The 21224-nt window shown below is 33.3% G+C and overlaps 1 protein-coding gene across 1 annotated transcript in view; it reads left to right on the forward strand.

Annotated features, from left to right (window-relative positions):
- LOC129054388 (protein fantom-like) overlaps positions 1-17258 on the forward strand; it is a 73361-nt gene extending 56103 nt beyond the window's left edge. Inside the window, exons 8-10 of the transcript XR_008519080.1 lie at positions 6907-9103; positions 15850-15961; positions 16793-17258. The gene's annotated coding sequence lies outside the window, so the exon portion shown is untranslated. The remainder of the gene's footprint in view (positions 1-6906; positions 9104-15849; positions 15962-16792) is intronic.
- Positions 17259-21224: the final 3966 nt, after the last annotated feature.

The following is a 21224-nucleotide window of genomic DNA, read 5'->3' on the forward strand; positions in this document are numbered from 1 at the left end:
AGATGGAAGAATATATAAAAGAGGATTCAGGAGGTAAATTACCAAAACAGAAAATATACAGAAAATAATCTGGGTTTGAGGAGGTGAAGAAAGCATACGTGAAGACTGAATCTCACAAGCCAACACCAGGAAGTACTTTTAAATCAATCAAAATGTTTTTCATCTCACCAAAAGACACAGATAATCTATTGAAAATAGTGGCTGCTGCATTGGCGTGGACATACCACATACACAAATGCATAATATCACATCTATCCCTTGATTGCTCTATGAAAATGAGTAAAGTTACATTTCCTGATACAGAGGTTGCAACTAAAATGTCTGACATCAGCCCTCTACACTATAAAGTGTAGAGCTGATTCTGTCAGATTTTATTAATATTAATGATCATGCCTTCTTACAGTATATCAAGTGATATGTCAGATCATTAGAACAAAAACAACAGGGTACTCTTAAGTACTTCAGTTTGTAAAATCAAATACAGCACTTAATTTCTACAAAAAAATTAATAAAACCACAGAAACCAGAAGAGAATAGATTGCTGATATTTTGTTTAAATACAAACTAGGCCATGCTCATCTACCTGCATATTCAGTGAAAATTACAAATACAAGTTTTGGCAAATTCCATTCCTCCATAAATTTCAACCACAGAAAATGAACAGATCTTACTTAGCTAAATGTCCTGCATGCTTTCTATGCAAGATTACTAAAAGAGGTGTAATTTTCTTATCTGTGATATTGAGGCTTTCATCATGAATATATTTTGTCATTTTTCATTTCTTCAAAATGTGCAGAACCACACAATAAAATTTTCAATTCATAGAAGTAAAAGTAGATAACATCCTAAACATGTGGCCTACATGTTGCCCACCATAGAAACAATTTCAAAATCTCCTGTAAAAGCATATTTTCAAAGTATAAGAAAAATAGTGTCCATTTCTAATTTGGAAATGCATTGACAATGAAAACAAAAGAAAATGTTCACAGTAAAACAGAAGTTGATGTTCTGTTCCCCCAAAATTCTATGATGGTCTTTTGAAGAAGCCATGAGCAGTCTAAAAAAAAGATGAACTAACTGCATCTGAAGTATTTGCTGTTGTTATGTGTAGATTGTGATAAAAATACATACTGGGAAAACATGACCTTTTAAAATAGAAACAAGACTGCTTTAGAGCCCCAAAATATACGACTAGAAAATGGCAAACGTAAAGATAAGCAGGACTTTCTCAATTTTTTTTTCACTGAAACTGTTACTTAATTGGCTTTTACTTTAAACTTCACAAGTTCTAATTACCTCCCTGCTTTAAATCCACTTTTCCTGAAAAAAAAACAAAAGAAGTTTAAATTCTGAGGACATTCAATGTGAGTTTTTAAATTATGGGTATTTTAGAGATGGATATCCTATATTATGAATTTATAGATGCAAAGGACTTGATTCAGAAGCTGGTCTACCAAAACAGGCCTGTAGATACAGAGTATATGGGCGTTTTTGAGAATAATTCCCACAACTTTTTAAATTTGCTGTTGCAGGAAGGTAAAATGCTAAGTATTTCATGCTCAAATGCTTTTGCATAGAGGTTGCTTAGCTTGATGTTATCAATCAGACTGACAAGAGAAATCAGCATAATGGGGACTTGTTAAAAACAGAGCTGGAAATCACAATGAATCTTAGGATTGATTTTGTTTAGTTTTTACCTCTAAATAAAAATAAAGAATGATGTCCTAAATGCTGAAGGCAGTAGCTCCCTCTTATTTGTGATTTTGCTTGGCTGTCTGTGATTTTAGTTATCACAGTCAATTGTGATCTAAAAGTGTGAGTACCGTACAATAAGATGTTTTGAGAGACAGAGACTGCAGGCACATAGCTTTTATGACATTATATAGTTACAATTGTTTTATTTTATTATGTTATTGTTCTTAATCTCCTAGCTGTGCCTAATTTATACATTAAATTGTATCATTCTATATCATGTATAGAAAAAAACAGTACAGTGTTCCCTTGATATCTGTGTGGGATGTTTCAGGACCTCCAACTGATACCAAATTTCTCAATGCTCAAGTCCCTCAATCAGCACTGTGGTACCTCAGATATGAAAAGTCAGCCCTGCATGTCTGTGGGTTTTGCTTTCTGTGAATACTGTATTTTTGATCCATGGTTGTTTGAATCCACAAATGTAGAACTTGCACATACGAATGGCTGACTATAGAGAGAGTTTGATACCATTCACAGTTTTGGGCATCCACTGGAAGTCTTAGAACTTAACCCTCATGGATAAGGGGAGACTACTACATTATTGGAAAAGGTAACAGAAAGGATAAAATTTCTTACCTTATCATGGATTAGAAGACAGTATGACATTATTTATTATTAAATATGGCTAATTTTTGCTTAGTCCTACTTATGCTTTCCTTTTAAAAAGTTTACATTTATGAATCTTAAAGAAATAATAATAAATCATATAACATTTAACATCCAATTAGAAGTAAAAAAAGGGCTGTTCCAGAAAATGGAAACAAGATTTCAGATAAATACCAATTTGTCATATTTTGTGTTAAAGTGATAACATGATGTGTGTAGTTATTATATAGCATTTACTATAATTGTTATTTGCTGTTATAATTATTATTATTGTCTGGCGTGGCTATGTCTTAGTTTACTTTCTAAAGTATTGCCTATAGTAGGTACAGTCCCTACATGTTATTTGGTATTTACTGTATTATAGTTTAATATATGGTTAACTTTTATAAATGCTTGCTTGAATGCAATGTATATTCACTAATCATAAAGGTGAAAGAGTTCTATATACATGCCAATATGTGGGGACTAAACTTGTTATTTGTTTTGTTTAAATCATTTATATTCTTATTTTTGTTCTGCTTGATGAATTAGTTTCTGAAAGAGTGGTATTATAATCTCTCATACTAATTTAAGATATGTCCAGTTTTCTCACAATACAGACAAATTTTGAATGATATCTTTTGAGCCTCTCTTTGAAGCTCATACTTGTTCTGAATTATAGTATCTTGTCAAATTTTTCCTTTAATCATGTTCACAGTAGTGACTTTATCTATAATAATGGTCCTGTCTTAAATTCAAAACTGTCTGCTTAATATCATTATATTAACTCCTCTCTTGAGTATTTGCCTACATCATTTTATATCCTTTCATATAAAATCTTTCCCTGTCATTTTGTTTTATGTGTAATTCTAGTGTACATCATATCACAGATTTCTATTTTTTAGTTCATTTTGAGAGTTTTTGTCAACTGATGACATTGGCTTGTGTCTACTTATTGTTATTACTGATGTATTTGGATTTATTTCTGCTGTCATATTTTGTAGATAATATATCTGCAGTGTTTTCATTTCCTTTCTTACTTTTTAAAAATTAATAAACATTATTTTTCAGAAAGTTTTATGTTCACAGTAAAATTGAGCAAATTACAGAGAATTTCCATGTACCCTCTGTCCCCAGTTTGTGGATTGTCTTCTCTTTCTCTTGACATTGTCTTTAGCAGAATGGAAGTTTTCAATCTGAATGAAGTCTTATTTACCAACTATTTCTTTCATGGATTGTATTTTTGGTATTGTAGCTAAAAAATCATCACCAAACCCAAGATCATCTAGATTTTCTACTGTGTTATCTTCCTACAGTTTTCTTTTGTATTGTATTTTTTTTAGTTTTGTGGGTTGCATTTAGGTCTACAATGCATTTTCAGTTAATGTTTGTGAATGGTGTAAAAGTTTGTTTCTAGCTCCATATTTTTGAATGTACATGTCTAGTCGACCAGGTCTTGTCTTTGGTCCTTTGTCAAAGACCAGTTGACTAGAATCACATGGTCTATTACCGGGCTCTCTATTTTGTTCCACTGATTTATTTATCTACATTTTCAACAACACTGTCTTGATTTCTATAGCTTTATACTAGATCTTGAAGTGCAGTAGTGTTAGTCCTCTGACTTTGCTCTTTTTCTTCACTATTGAGTTGGCTAATCTGGACCTTTTACCCTTCATAGAAACTTCAGAATAAGTTTGTCCACAAAATAACTTGCTGGGATTTTGATTGGTATTGCATTAAATCTATTACACAAGTTGGAAAGAACTGACATGTTGACAATATTGAGTCTTCCTGTGCATGAACATGGAATATCTCACTACTTAACTTAGGTCTTCTTTGATATTGTTCATTAGAGTTTTGTCATTTTCCTCATGTAAACATTTAATATATTTTATCAGATTTATACATAAGTGTTTTATTTGGAGGATTGATGTAAATTGTATTTTTTTATTTCAAATCCTGCCAGCTCATTGCTTGTATATAAGAAAGTTGTTGACTTTTGTGTATTGCTGTCTTTGATATTTTTCACCTCTTTATCACTCTGTGTTTCACCTTGGTAAATTTTCCAGGTTTTTAAAAGTTTACCATTTTCATACTGAATTGTTCCTTAAGTGGTGTTTATCCCATCTAATGAGTTTCTCAGGAAATATAAAAATATTGCTCTTTTACAAATGGGCTTATATTTCCTAAATGTCTTTTTTATAGAGATTTTATTAAAACTCTTTTGTTAACTATTTTAAGCACATTTATTTATTTTAGAGTGTTTTTTATTTTTTGTACTGTATTGAGTTCTTGGGGCTGAGTTTGCCATATTTGTTGAGTCTGTTGATTCAGGGGCCAAGTAGATTGTTCTCTTTTACATTTTGTAAATTTTGTCATTATATTTTAACTTAACTTTATTTCTTGGTACATGTGTGTGTTGGTATCCCTATAGTATTGGTTGTGGGAATTATCTCCTGAGTGCCTTTTCTATGCTTCTGCCAAATATCCCAGATTTATCACCAGAGGGTACAAATTTTTATCGTTAATTTTTTATTGGAGTTACGCAGACCTCATGGATAATTCTGAACCTAAATCTATTCAAGACAAAGTTTTCGGATTTTGATTCCTCAGAAGAGACATATTTTTGTTTTACCCAGGGACAAGGCAAAAGAAAATATTATTATCTTTTATTTGAGCCAATTGTTGGGTATATTTCCCTACTTTCTTACAAATGTTTATTTATTTATTTATTTATTTATTTATTTATTTATTTAGAGCACTGACCATTTAGGAGCTAATAAACACCCAGACGTTAGCTCCCATATAAACAATAAACAGAGTCCCTATGTTTTGGGCACCAAATTTTTCTGAAACCATGGAGAGTTTAGAAACTGTATTTCATTTTTTCCTACATTTTTCTCTTCAATTCCCTTCCATTTTTAGCAACTCACACTTGCATTCAAAATTATTTTGATTAATTATTTTCTTTCAAGGATTTCTAGCCATTTGGGCAGATGAATTTTACATTTTGTCCATCTGTTATTTTGATGGAATGAGATATAATACTCAAAATTAGTAGACATCCTAACTAGAGGAAGAACCAAGATGATCACATAAAACAATGCTCCCAAACATCTATTATAGCCCACATAGAAGATAATAATAAATCTATAGCTTACTGATGTGGACCGCATAAGCTTCTTTTTACTTTGTGGCAACCAGCTTAGGCATCTGGCCACCCAGTCTCCACTCAGCTATGAGGGAGGCTGGTATCATAACTTTGCACTCCTCTAACCTATTTGTAAGCACATTGTGTTCCTCAGCACACAGGTTAGGAAACCCTGATAAATAAAATTAATGTCTTATTGTCTTCATTTTTTATAATTTTAACAATATAATATCTTAGCATACTTGTTAAAACTAAAATTTTTATACCTATATACATTTATACACACTAGAAGCATAGTGTAGCAAAAATTATATTTTCCCCCATTCTCTATTATGAATATTTTCTTAAAAATACCCATTTATTTTATAACATTTTGAAAGAGAAACAAGACATACAAAATTAACAATAATCCTAATAGCAAAAGACAAAAATTACTTGTGACTTCAGTTTCTGACATGCATATCTGGTTACAGAGTATGTGCTCAATAATATTTATTTATTTGAATGAATTCAAAATTTTTGTAGAATTTTAAACAACATTTTACTTTGTATATTTAGTTACATATAATTGTTATCTTTGTACATGTAAGTACAGTTTTATGTCCAGCTGTATTTTCTTTTTCACCAAACATTCTAATGTGATTATATCAAGATACATTTGTTTGCACGTGACAGAACAGGAAATCAAACTGGTTGAGGGGGGAAAAAGGCAGTTGTTAGAAAGATACAAGCTTATATCAAACAACTGAAGGAAATTTTAACCTTCGGTCTCTGAAAAGATGAATGCTCTTACTTAGTTTCAAGAACTACCAGACACTCAAACCATCGCTGGAATCTCTCTGACATGTTTTTGATTCCTCTTTGTATATCTAGCTCAGGCTGAACATCCTATCTTATAGCTTTTATCGGCAAAAAGAACTATTTATGATTTCTCTGATCCCACATTTAAAAAAATAAGTCAGAAGAGAATTATGATAGATCATTTCCCAGAAGAAAGTAGACATAATTCTATAAGAAAAGGATAGTATTTGAAAGGAACAGCAATATATGTGTTATCGAGTGTAACTTTAATTGTCAATTTAAGCTTTCTATCATATTTTTTTTTTTTACATAATGGGCATTGTAGTGGATGCCCCAGAATTTGCTTACCTATTCTGTTTCCAAGTAGTACATTGTTCTTATATTCAATGTTGTAATACAGTTTTTTTGGTTGTTTGTCATTAGCTTGTACAATTCCCTTAGAACATATTTTCAAAATTAATTTCTGGGAAATACACGGAGAATATACAATAAATAATGTGTATGAGTTTATGTACATCTTAGCCTTGATTATTATATTTTAAATTTTCACTTGAGTGTTTATATTGACTTTCTCTCCCTCTTTCCCTTTCTCTCTCTCTGTTTATATTTTTTAGGAGAATGTTTTATCCAATGTTTCATATCATTGGCACAACGAACATCAGTAAAGATGGAAACTGGTTTACTATGAATTGTAAATAAATATTTTTATATACTGAAACTTGTATTTATATTTAGCTTTGTGATACCAGATGGAAGTCTTGCTCAATGACCTACATTTAAAACAAATGAAATAAGTTATATTACATTGACCATATGAAATTTATTATTGTTATAACTTAAATGTGGTTAACATCAGCAATTCTATGTGGCTAAACCTAGTATATCAGTTAGGAACTTTTTAAAACCTGAAAATAGAAGAATAATTGGACAATAGTAACATAAAACAAATAGAAGCAAATTTTTTTCTTATATAACAAGAAGTCTGGAAGTGGTTGCAGATGTTGGTTTAGCAGAACAATGTCTACAGAGATACAAGTTCCTTCTATTGTTTTTACTCACTGTCTTATGTATTTCATTTTTATGCTTGTTCACCTCACATTCACCAATTTGCTGCTGTGACTCTAGACAACATATTTGTATAATGGGAGAAGATAGGGTCAGAAGAAGACCATGGTACCAGCTCTGTCTATTCCTTTTTACCAGGAAAGAGAATATCTTTTTCTCAAAATTCCCAGTATACCACTGTTGACAACTCGTTGAATAAAACAGTGTTGTGATCACATTTGTCTGCAAAGAAAGCAAGTATAATAAGTATTTAGCTAGGCACATTGTGGTCCTGAGCTTTAGTGATTCTCTTGGTAAAGTACATAAAAGAGAAATAGGTATTGGGAATGTAATTCACAGGGTCTTCCACAGGGTATTTTCTTACTAAATTCAGTACTATGTAAAGCCAGAACAACTTCAAAACCTCTACATTATAAGAAGTATTAAAAAGGACTTTAAACATCATAAGCATGATCTTTGGTCTTAATAAGCATATTAATATAATAAATATAAGCATAAGTTTAAATATTAATAAGCATAGGCTTTATTATCTTAAATGTTGTGTATGACAGAAGAGAAGTTTATGCAATTGTTTCCAGAGTTGGTACACTTAATGGTACCAACTTTTTTTCCTTATTGAAACTCTGTTATGACTACTTTAAAGATAATCTTGCATAGTGGGCATCTAGAATCTGCTAGTAGCTGGGTGACCACTGTGGTTCATACCTGACCAAACATCCGTGATGAAATTATGGAGCTGACTCACCAGAAGTCAATTTGCATTAGGAACTTTGAAGTCTCCTGAGAAATGAATACTATCCTCAGGGTAGAAGTATTCAGATATGAGAAGCTTGGCCTTAAAACAAAGCCTTTGTATTGGGTGGAGTGGTGAATCAGATTCTAGCACTGTTCTGAAACATGGATTTGTTCCTCAATCCAACATGACTCCTTTCCACAATTAGAGTCATTCATGTCGGATCTTGGGGTAGAGAGGGCAGGGCATGATTTATACATGAGAAATGATTTGTAAACAGTTTGCAGTCATACTCACTAAATTCAGTTATTAGAACCCAAGTAGCTTCGTTAGTAGAATGTAGCATAAAAATGAGGGACAAACATTCTTCTCCACTCAGCAGCACAATATTTATGAGGAAGCATTGTTTCTAATGTAGCAGGCAGTGGCAGTGACTGGTGCACATATAGATCCACAAGACAAGCTGCTGTTCCTGGCATGAATAGATATGCATCAGTCTAGGCAAGAATGCCAAGTGTAAGAGGAAGGCTAAGAAACCACAGCTGTACCCAACACAAGTGACACAGGTCAAAAGCAGAGCCAAACATGAGAAACTGTGAGAATCAGCAGAGATGGGACTTCTAAGTGGTCATGGTGCCCTCCAGGAGATTGAGCTACAGTTAAAAGGTAAGAAGTAGAGAATGCAGTGTGATAGCTGATTAGTAAACTTACCATATTTGTTTGTGTGTGGGTAGTACGCTCTCGAGAAATTCTTATGAGCACTTTTTCAGTAGTTGTGACTTATCTTTAGCACCTGTGGGCAAGAGTCATTGGAATATACATTACACCTACAAATGAATATTTATCTCTGAGATGAGCTGGTCACAGTTTAATAAAAGTAGGACAGAATAACAGCAAATATTTGGCTTTGCGTTTATGTCTATGGATCTATTGCAAGATCTTAAATATTTCCCATTCTTGGTCCTGGAGCCCTTTTTGCTCTCAGATGGATTCTCAAATAAGAAATGAAAAAGGTAAGGGAGCTAAAAGCATTTTAGAGTATTTAAAAAAATGCCCGTTATCATTCTAGAACAGGAGTCAGCAAACTTTGTTTGTAAAGGTCAACGTAGGAAATACTTCGGCTTTGTGGGCCATGTGGTCTGCAACTACTCAACTCTGCCATTTTAGCACAAAAACAGCCATAGTCAGTACCTAAACAAAAGCGTGTGGCTGTGTTCTGATAAAACCTTACGAATATTGAAATTTATATATCATGTAATTCTCACATGCCACAAATATTCTTATTTTGATTTCTTTCAACCATTTTAAAATATGAAAACCATTCTGAAGCTCTTTAGTTATACATAAACAGATGGCAGGCCATAGTCTCTAGCCTATAGGCTCTAGCTTACTGACCCTTGTTCTAGGAGCATAAATTAACCCATTTGATGTCTGTAAGAACATAACAGAGTAGAATAGTTACAATTCCTATTATACATATAAAGTGTATGTTATATATATACTGTTTATATATATATTGTATATGTATATAAGATGTATGTACAGTATATATAATATATAATACATACATATCTTATATACATACACTATATATAATATATATTATATTATATATGCATACATATATGCATACATATATATTATATATAATATACAATATATATAATATATAATATATTATACATATACATATAATATTATATATGTGTACATATATTATATATACAGTATATTGTATATATAGTATATATAATATATAATACAGTATATATAATATGTATATATAATATATATAATATAATGTATATATAATATATAATATAGTATATATAATATACTTTATTATATATAATATACGTTATATATTATATATAATATATAACATACAGTATATATAATATATAATACATATATATCTTATATACATACATATCTTATATACATATATACATATATACATATATACATATATACAGTATATATTATATATACTGCTTATTCATATATATCTTATATACATATTACATGTATATTATATGTATATTATTTATACATATTATTATAGGGATTACTATTATATATTATATGTATTATATGTATTACATATATTTAATATAATATTATGTATATGTATTATATATTATACGTATTGAAACTATATCTTATATACATATAATATATATGCATATACAATATACATATAATATATATGCATATATAATATATATATAAATAAACTGAGGCCAAGAAAGATTTGCTGTCTGACTTAAGGACACACAGTAGGTGGTAAAATCAGTATTCATACCAAGGTAAGTCTGATAAATTTAATATTCTTTTGATATATGGAAATTTCTATTAAGTGGCAGCAGTTTTCTAGAGGGCTGTGCTGAGATGAATGGCAAGGTCTTGCTATGGCTCAGCAGCAAGAAGTATAGCGATGAATTTTCAATATCTTCTGTGAGTAGGAGAGGTATGTGTGGCAGCAGCTGCTGTAAATAATTATTTCTCCATCTCTAACAGGTGAAAACAGAACTAATGATGTTTTCTGATTTTGAGAATTCCAGAATGATTAGGGTTTCATCTGCACTACCAACAACTTCAGCTCCAAAGAGGACTTTCACAAATGAGCTGGTTTGTGTTGAGATTTCCAAGTGCCTGCATTTTGATCATTTTATCACACAATAGTGGCTCATGCTGTCCCCACTATGACTTCTGTGTCCCCACACCTCTTCTCTGGCTGCCGCTGCCATTTTGGTCTGCTTACAGGTGTGAGATTTGATAATATTCTACTGCTTCTGATACTCTATTTCTATCTTGTACATAGTTTAGTCCCAGGCTAACTTTTAAAGGCTGATGGGAGACAATCTTCCAGGATGCTGCAGACTATTTACCTAGAAAGTCCGCACTCTTTAATGCTTCCGTTCGATGCTGATGTCAAGGAATTCTGTGTCACATGAAGACTGTCAAGACTGAAAGTAAGGGGCAGTGTGGAGGAAAGTGTCGAAGGAAGGGCTTCTCAACTCTCTTTTTTGTCAAACTCATCCCTATTCTTCTTTTTCTAGGCTTATATAATTTTTGAACTGGCTTTTTTGTTGTTGCTCAGTATAATTGTTAATCTTTGCTTTATGACAACTGGTAGGAGTCCTCATGTGTGCTGGGCTTTAGCTTTTAAAACTCATGTGATCATATAAAGCCCACTGAATACTCCAGAATAATCTTACTACCTTGTGGTCAACACATCTTTCATCTTAACAACATCTGCAAAGTTCCATTTGCCATGTCACTTAACATGATAATAGGTATAACACAGGGGTCAAAGGCCATTGGGGACAAAGTTCTCCCTACCACACAAGTGTTTATACAATATGACAATAACACAGATTAATATGTAGCAGAGTAAAATTCTCAACATATGTGCAGAATAATCTTGCCTTGAACATGTACATCTGGTCAGTTGGAGAAGTAGAAAAGCCTCTTTAGACCTTGCTTAGACAGTGTCTGACTTTAAGTTACATGATTTAATCTCTCAGTGCCTCTGTATTTTTATCTTAAAGCAAGAATGATACATTTTATCATACCTAACTCACTGGACTGATGTAAACATTACAGGAAGTAAATGAATAGTAAACTTGCTATCTCAAGAATTTAGTATCTGTCTTTTATTTTTCATCACTGAGAACAGATCTTAATTAGAACCACGAATCTTCGTTATAAAGAGGAAAGAAAAAAGTAAATGTCTAGAATAGTATATATTTAAAATTATTTAACTCTAATGAACTTTCCAAATCTTATGGAAAAACCCATATGGTGTGTGTAAGTGCAAATACATGGAAAAATTCGATGAGGAATCTATTTATTTTCATGTTTTATTATGCCAAGAGATAATGTAGTGCCTCGTTCTGAAATCTCATCTGTCATACTGTGTTCTGTAAAGTGACAGAACATGATATGACATATTGATGAGACCCAAGGTGACACAAGGCATGGTTTGTGGTCTGCGTGTAGGTATAGATAATTAGAAAAACCCTGGAAAAGAGCAGTTTTGGAAGGATTTAATGAAGAATTATTATGATAGATAAATAAGAGGTAAGACTGAGCATACCTTTTTAAATAAAATAAAACATACATGATATCGGATGCTATCATCCTGACCCCCAAATTTTATAATTATGTTTGGCATTAACCTTTACATATGATTAAGATAGCAAACCGTATACCCACAGCATTCCCTTGTAAAAGGAGAATATGGTGATAGGAGGTAATTGAATTTTGTTCTGACCTGGTTTGGCCTCTGTGCGGAAGCAATTTGTGAATTATTTAGGAAAAAAGGAAAAGTATATTGCCTCAAGAGAGAATGCTGGGTGCAAAGAAGAATTTAGTTCAGTGGTGCTGTCTCTTAGAATACATCTGCTTTCCTAGCATGAAATGAAAAACGAAATGGAAATTTCCATTCGTCCTTATGCATTAACAAGATCCCTTCCTTTCACTGCCATGCTTCATATGTCCCAAACTAGACCAATGGTGGATCTAAAACTTTACAAATCATGCTGGAACCTTTGTTATTAGGATGGCAATCTGTGACTGAACCAATAACGGGAAGTAACTCCACTGTAAATAAATTTGGCATGAACATTTGGGCTTCACAAACCAAGACTAAGGTATATTAAGAACTACATTAAGTGCAGTTGTTAATCTTAGCAGTTCTATTGAGTTGTATCTGCTTATATTTACATAATTTTAAAAAGGAACTATGGATTATTGGCATTAGAATAGTGATGAAATGAGAAAAATAATTGCTTTTTTCATTCTTGTCCCTTTCTTTGGTTTTTAAAGTCCTATTTTATGTTGCGATTACATAACTTAACCATCGGTGAAAATTTTAAAAATGCCAATATTATCATTGTGCTTTAACACAAGTCACAAATATATTTAAAGAACACCATTCTCCAAAGATTATAAATATTTTACTTTTTATTGCCATCAATGGTATTGGCATGTATGTGACAGCCAAAGGATCGGAATGAAAATGGTTTAATAAAGAAATTCAAAACTAATGTACAAAATGAAATTGCAACTGGGCTGTCACGGCCTTAGAGAGTTGAGGGGTTGGTATGAAACATTTTGTTTTATTTCTAAAGCTTTGATTGGCCTGCCAACATGCATTTGTGCTGTCACTCTGAGGGCCCTTCTAGTAGCACTGAAGTGGCAGGCAGCTCTTGATTGATGAGTGTTTGCATCCATTTTATTATTTTTTGTATATTTCTTCCCTGACACGTTTAACTGAAAAAAATTCACATAAGAACCTTTGCAATTATGTGAGTCAACCCACATCAGAATTCCACTTTGGTGTATTTAGGAAACTGCAGAAAAAACAAACATACGTACAAACACCACAGGTTACTTGGAGATAAGAAGATGATGTCAGTTCTGTAACATTATTAATATATTCCTGTTCAAGTAAGAGGCAACAAAAAATCACATGCCAACAATTTTTTAAAAAGTTATAAGTTAGGCTAAAACTTTCTGAAATGGTTTCAAACATAAAACGATGTCTTTGGTAGTGAGCCATTTTACTATTTCCCCAATGCAATTTTCACATGCAAAGGGGAAAAGACCCCAAGACTGAGACTTTAAATTTCAGCATTTGATTGCATAAATATTGGTAAGCAGTGTTTAAAGGCTAAAGTGGCCCTGTAATCAAAGACTCAGCATTCTCATTTCATGAACTAATACAGGCTTGTACAGTGTTAAAGTCGTAAGTCTGAGATTGGCTCAATATACAGGTTTGAGCATACATATTGGCATTAACTTGGTCCTTTAATTTGTGCCACCTGACTGAATAAAAGGCATGAAAACTATATTCACCCTTTGATTTTTTTCTATCCCACAACAATGGAGCCAGTTTTTTTTTGTTTGTTTTTTTTGTTTTTAATCTGTTAGGGCTCTATGTTTCACTTAAAAGAAAAGCAACTCAAACTGACTTAAACGATACATGACAAAAAAAAGTAGGTTTTGTTTTTCTGCATTTGGCTGATTGCTTTCGGCTTTCATAACTGGAAGATCCAGGGATAGGGTGGAAATCAAGACTGACTTGCCTTAACTGCTCATGGAGTCATCACTCTGCAGGCCTTGTGCAGGGTCAGCTTATCGTCAGACTGACTTCTCTCATAGTGGTAAAATGACAGTATAGATTTAGACTTCACATTCACCCACCCCACTGTCAAGAATTACTCACAAGATGTCTTCTTTCTCAGAATCCATTAAAAAATTTAAATGTCCTATTTGGGTCAGATATTCTTTCTTGAACCAATATAAAAGGGAGGGTTGACAATGACCAAATTCCAAATACAAATCAAAATCAATTTAAGAAAATTTTAAGACCCGTGAGTTAAGAATTAGTACTGGAGGCTGGGGGTGGTGGCTCACGCCTGTAATCCCAGCACTTTGGGAGGCCCAGGCGGGTGGATCACAAGGTCACGAGATTGAGACCATCCTGGCTAACACGGTGAAACCCTGTCTCTACTAAAAACATAAAAAATTAGCTGGGCGTGGTGGCAGACACCTGTAGTCCCAGCTACTCAGGAGGCTGAGGCAGGAGAATGGCATGAACCTGGGAGGCGGAGCTTGAAGTGAGCCGAGATAGCGCCACTGCACTCCAGCCTGGGCGACAGAGCAAGACTCTGTCTCAAAAAAAAAAAAAAGAGAATTAGTACCTGATTATGTTGGTGAAGAAATCTTTGTGTGAGCTGAATTAATCTTAAAAGCCTTCTAGGAGCAAGTTTTGTTTTTAAGATATATTTAAAATATAGGCAAAAAGAGTGTAATGAACTGGAAGGGGCAAATTGGAGTAATGCCCCTACGTCAATTTTTGTACTTACATTTGAGATGTATTTAAAAATAGATACCCCACTGAGCGCTTATTTAAAGCCCTATGCTAAGCTCTTTGTATATATTATTCATATCACACAAAGACCTTTTCTAGAATTAGATACTATTATCCCTATTTAGCAGATGAGAAAACTGGGTTTCAGAGAGGTTAAGTAACTTTTCCAAGGTCATTGTTAGAAAGTGATGAAAAGTAATTTGAATTTATAACTTCTAATTTGATAGTTCATGATCATAACCATTACATTATTATTATGCTCACCTTTTTTGGTTTATAGGTCAATCTCTTATTTTGTGATCTTTAATGTGTTTATTATTTATAGGTCAATCTCTTTATTTTTGTGAAATCCCTACGGGCAGAAAAAGCAGGGAATCTTTACTGCTTAATTCACTAACCACTCTGTAGTATCTAAAGTAGTGTCTGGCTTATAGTAAATGCTTAATTAATATTTAAAAATTGTTGAATGAAGAATTATATCTTTTGGGCTAGAAAATGACATTATTGATTGCCTTAGGCCAATCCTGGAACTGGTTGCTACACAAAAGGGGAGAGATAAAATTTATCATAAAAAAATATGTAACAACAATGTCCACTACAATTCTTGGAAGAAAATTCCAAATTTGGAGTCTGGCATCACATTTTATTAACTACCTAACTAAAGTGTGGTTTTCTGTACCTCTGTTTTCTTTTATAAAATTATGGAAATGTATAGTGCACATCTCACTCTCTTATTGTGAATACTGTGAAGATTAAGAAAGGTAACATATGTCAGTTATCATGCAATATGCCCAGCATAAGAACTCACTGAATATTAAATACTATAATTCTTATTGTTACTAACTGTCTTTTCCACTTCATTATCATTCTTATTAGCATCATCTCCATGAGATCAAAGTGTCCCAATTATATCCTGAGGAGGCTGTTGTTTGATCTATTTTTTAAGTGTAAGATGGTCCTTAATAACATCAATAATATGTATTAATTGGTACGTATGGCCAAGAAGACTATTTGGGCTTATTTGTCCTAAATCAGTTACTGTCCAGGGACTATCCTCATCAAAAGTCATGTAAAATTCAATCTAATGAGAGGTTTGCCAAAGAATTTACAGGATGCCTTTGGTATTCAAACAGAATATTCTTGAATCTGTTATAGCAAACCCAGGGAACTGAAACAAATTACTTAATTTTTCAGTTTCTGGAAATTTAGAACTTAAGAATTCTCTGAAATACATTTTGATTTTGAAGATTTAATGAAATTGTATTCCTTTGTAAGACTGAGCTTACATTCATCTCTAACTTAGAAATTGTTCTTAAACACTTTTCAGCGACCGAAATGTTAATACTTGTACCTTACATTTGTGGCCACTTATCATATAGAATCTGATAGTATTAGTTGTTTCATGTGAATGAGTCTTATTTTTCAAAAAATTGTTTCCAAAAGTTTTTAACCGTTATATATTCTTTTAGTGACAGCATCTTCCACACTTAAAAACTTATAATACGGTTAATTAATGTTCATACACTTACAGAGTACTTGGGAATGCTTTTTAAATATCTACCTCTGACATAGTTAGGGCAAGTAATTTTATTTAACAAGGGAGAAAATTTAAATTTCAGAGCATTAAGTCATTTATTCAAAGTCATTTATCTAGTAAGTGACAGACCCCAAATTTCAACTCAAGTAGGTCTTTATATGTCAAATCTGGTCCTTGGGAGTATTTTTGTTCTAACAAACATTGCTTCTTCAAGTGCATATTCTTTCACTAGATTGGGAATATATGAAAGCAAGTACTTTCGTGACTTCTTTGTACGCTCAGGTGGTTCAATATTTTTCTCGCAAGAAACCAAGTGAATATTAAAAATATTCCTAATTGACAAGAAAGTACAGGAGCTGACTTGCTAGGATCATAGAACCAACAACGAGAGTGTGTCTGCATGTCAAGACTCTGATCCACTGTGTGGGACTCTTTTCATTACTCCATTCTCATCCTCCACCAGCCATAGCCACCGAAGAACACTCACTTATTTAAGCAAACTCTGTTTTTAGAATTGTAGATGATAATTATTGATTGCTTTTTTCAGAGTTTTTATTTTTTAACATTTATTACAACAAATTAGAATATAAGAGTGATGTGTCATGCCACCTTCCCCCAGAACTGATTCTGCTTACTTGACAGTTTGGATAGAAGTTGGCTTTCCCTATTGCATGCTTTCTCATACTGCATCTTTAGACAAAAGTGACCACCCCACAGAGATAGTGATGCAGATCTTGCTAGAGCTTCTAAACAACTAAATAACCAACTGATGATCAAACATTCATCCAACCCTTTATAAGTTCATTTATTAAATAAACATTTATTCACCTTATTGAATTAGTGGGAAGATAATGATGAATAAGCTATCGTCTAGTGGATGCAGTAGAGAAGGAACTTTATTAATCCACAGAAATATATACTTGATCTTCGGGGTGAACTATTGGGTATCATAAAAGCACTTAGTGTGTACCAGTCTGTGTTCTAAATAGTTTACATTTAGGAACTCAATTAATATTCACTTTTATCTGAGAGAGAACTATTATTTACCCCAACCTACAGATAATATAATGGACACCCAAATGAATTAAGTAACTTTCTCAAGGTGGGTATAGAGTAACTAAATTAAGGCTTGAAATTCTGCTGTCTGACTAAAAAACCCACGCTCTGTATTCCTCCATGCAACCAAAGTACTTTGTGTGTGCTATTTTGTCATTCTCAAGATTCTACAATATACATGGTCATTTGTGTGCATGTTTCATTTTTTTTTTTGCTAGATTCTTTACCCTCAGAGATATAAATCATATTTCATGTATTTGGGCCTTACCCATGGTATCTAGCATCATGTTTTGGAAATAGTTGCTTTACAAACAAATTAAAACCATTGTTCTTTATAAACTTATAACTAAATAAAAAGTAGCAATAATATTAAACATAAAGAATGAGACAAGCACAATGAGCAAAGATAGCAAAATGTAGGCTCTTATAGTAATGAAGGAAGATCTCAACACTCAAAGAATAATCCTGCTCTATTGTTAAATCAAATAGGATGTCTAATTAGCTAAGCAAGGATTTTTCTTTCTTTTTTCCTCCCCCAGAAACCCATTCAATTTTTAAAATATTCAAAATTCCTAAATGAAACAATTTTAATCATCTATCTGTAAGTTGGTAGCACTATAGGAAATTGACAGCCTGGCATCAGAGTTAAACACCCTTTTAATTCTTTTTGCTTCTAATTTGTATCATTAGTGCATCTTAGTCTGTCAAAGTAATCAAAGCCATCAGTGTGGGAGAAAAGGTGACTTGTGCGTACGAGTATCATGTATTTATTAATATGATTATTTTAGTCATTTAGTTGAAAAGAACTTATTTGTAATGACTGCAGTCACTGACCATGTTTATATTAGCATCTTTCCACTATGGTGAAGGTCCTGTCTACAAGTAAGAAAGCTATAGCTAGCATCAAGAAATGTTAAAACAGCTCTGTATTCATGCAGTATGAGGACAAACATGTGTGTCCTCTGTATAAGGCAAAAGCAGGGTAGTAAAGTCAAATCAAAATATTTGGGATTATATTTCTTCTTTGGCTATTCTTCAGTTAGAATAATATGAGACTTTGTGGGCACATTACCTAGAATGAAATATGAAGTTTCACCCTGAGCATACACACGTGGTGCACCTTAACTGTTCACATGAAATGTTTGTCTCCTCTTCAATCTACTACTTTCCAAGGGCTACCATGTGGGGCTAGGGAGAAAGCATACTCTATAGCACAAGGTGAAGATACAAATATCTATCTGCCTTACCTTCCTCTGCTTCTCGTGATATGTGTGCAATTTTATGCAACCACTGTAAATCTTCTGATACTCCTCACTACGTTTGGTCATTAGAATTTTTTTTTGGAGATGGAGTTTCGCCCTATTGTCCATGCTGGAGTGCAGTGGTACGATCTCGGCTCACCGCAACCTTTGCCTCCCAGGTTCCAGCAATTCTCCTACCTCAGCCTCCCAAGTAGCTGGGATTACAGGCATGTGCCACCAAGCCTGGCCAAGTTTTTGTATTTTTAGTAGAGACGGGGTTTCTCCATGTTGATCAGGCTGGTCTCGAACTCCTGACCTCAGGTGATCCATCTGCCTCGGACTCCAAGAGTGTTGGGATTACAGGCGTGCGCCACCTCACCCAGCGGTCATTAGCAGTTTAAGGAAACTAACATTTACTTGTGGAGTTTCTAGCATGGACTCTTTTTCCCGTTTTCTCTTGACCACTCTCTCCCAGAAGAAGAAAAATATACATATGCATGTATATATGTATGAAATATATATATATACACATGTGAAAATATATAGTTTTATTCATGGAAGAGAAACATGCACTTACACATTTAGAATTCCCTTAGAGGAAGAGCACAATTTAATAGAATGCAGTGTTTTATTTTTAGTTTTGAGAAAGTATTCGTTAAGGGTAAAACAGGAAAGACGATCAAAGCACATGAAAGAGAAACTGTATTCTTTGTACTTTCCTTGTTGTCTTGACTGAAATTTAGTCCTCTTCACCTCTTGCCCCGCTGGATTCGCTAACCTCCAATTTTCTTCTCCCTATTGTGCTAAACTCAAAAATGTGCCTAGAAACCAAAGAATAAGGTTGCTTGTGACTTGTGTATGTTTGGAATAGGGAATTACCATATTTAAGTTTCTCAGAGATTTTGGAATTATCTCCTCCACACCAAAGAAAGGGATTTTTTTTTTCTTGTTTCTCGCCCCACCCGCTCCACCCTTCACTGTCAATTTAGAAGCTGCCTGAAACAGGCACTGTAAAAACACTGGGTGGCAGTCCCTCTCTCTTCCAGCCACCGATACCAGAATGGACTGCATCAGGAGCGCTCCAGCTATGAAGCACACATTCTTTCCCTGCATTTGCTGGCTGCGCTAAAACTGTAAATTCCACAGGAGATCAGGCAGTTCAGTGGAGACAGGGCAGTGCAGAGCAGCAGAAATAACAAGTTTTCCTAAAAGCACGTGTCACCAAACAAAACCATGAGATTTCCTAGGTCAGCTAAAGCACGAAAACTGGAAGTGAAAAATGCCCTGTTCAGTGATCCAGTCAATGGGATTAAGTCATAAAACTCCCAACAGTTGTTTTCAGCAGTCTCACCCGTGATTTTATGAGTACAAAGGCCTATGTCGGGATCCCATATTTTTTCCCTTCTTCCACGTCTAGTTCTGCGCACTGTTATCATTTACATAATTTTCCTGTAATCAAAGCATCTGTAAGCTCTAGCATGTAGAGTGTCCTGCCATATTCTGTTTCTTTTCTTTTTCTCTCCAAGCATCCCAGCCCTCCCCGCATCCCCGCATTCAAAGCATGAGTCTGTGTTATGGAGCTCCAAAGTACACACAGTACAGCTTGCCCACTGAGAATCAGCAGTGTCCCAGAACATGGCTCATGAGTCAGCTCCTTTCAAAACTCCTGAGCACTGCTGGATAGAAAATAAAGATTTTTTTATTCAATTAATTTTAATGATTAAAAATATGACAATGCAGACATTTAGAAAGTAATAAAATGGGCAGTTTGTGGCACTATAAATATTGTAAGCAAAACAAACAAACAAACAAACAAACCCAACAATTCTCATATGGTACCTTTGATAGAAGATATTTAATTAAAATAGCTAAGGCCATTTACAGATCCTGAGTTTTCATAACAAAGAAGAGGGAGTTTGAGCTGAGGGTCATAAATTATTGTATCTAAATGATAGTTATCTATATCTATGTTTTGTTTATTTTTAATCATTGATACTATGACACCAATAGTCTAAGACTAAAAATAAATACATAAATAAATAAATTCAAAAAAGCAAAGGCAAGTTTTCTTAGTCAAGGGAATTCACCACAGACAGATTCATGTTTCTTAAAATTATTTTTTTCTTTATAATCAATAGCCCATAAAAATTAACAAAAACAAGATTTCCTCAGTGTTATTACTGTAAAATTAAATAAAACAACTAAATTAATGATTTAAGATCTAGGCTCCAAAATCATGGATAACAATCAGAAAGAACCTATGAGAATTAATTTTCAATATAATAAGATTTAAGCAGGATTCTTTCTACTAACAAATGTCTTCTTTGTGCTAGATTTTGTTGCGGTTCTTGGAGTTTCAGCAGTGAACAAAATAAATGAAGCTTTGCTCATGGGGACACACCCCACACATAAAACAC

Source organism: Pongo abelii, chromosome 5, assembly GCF_028885655.2.
Source record: "Pongo abelii isolate AG06213 chromosome 5, NHGRI_mPonAbe1-v2.0_pri, whole genome shotgun sequence".
Lineage (NCBI taxonomy): Eukaryota > Metazoa > Chordata > Mammalia > Primates > Hominidae > Pongo > Pongo abelii.